This window comes from Filicampus tigris, chromosome 9 (genome assembly GCF_054856515.1).
Source record: "Filicampus tigris isolate MCC_2025a chromosome 9, RoL_Ftig_1.0, whole genome shotgun sequence".
NCBI classification, from domain to species: domain Eukaryota; kingdom Metazoa; phylum Chordata; class Actinopteri; order Syngnathiformes; family Syngnathidae; genus Filicampus; species Filicampus tigris.
In genome coordinates, this window is record NC_141225.1 from 24,435,457 (window position 1) to 24,435,702 (window position 246).

A 246-nucleotide genomic window follows, 5' to 3' on the forward strand; every position below is an offset into this window, starting at 1 on the left:
TCTAGATGGACAAAACATTTACGTTTTGGTTGTTGCGCGTGGGCGTATCATGGCACCTTAGTTTGACGACTGGACTTTTTCATTTTTAAAAAATTCAACACATGAAGCTAGTTTAACTATTTTGCTTGCCACTCAAGATCTCAAGAAGCCATGCCTGGAAAAACTCACCGTAAAATGAGCAAAGTACGACATGCAACAGTGAAAATGGACAACCTGCCATAAAATGAGTACAGGTCAACATCAAAA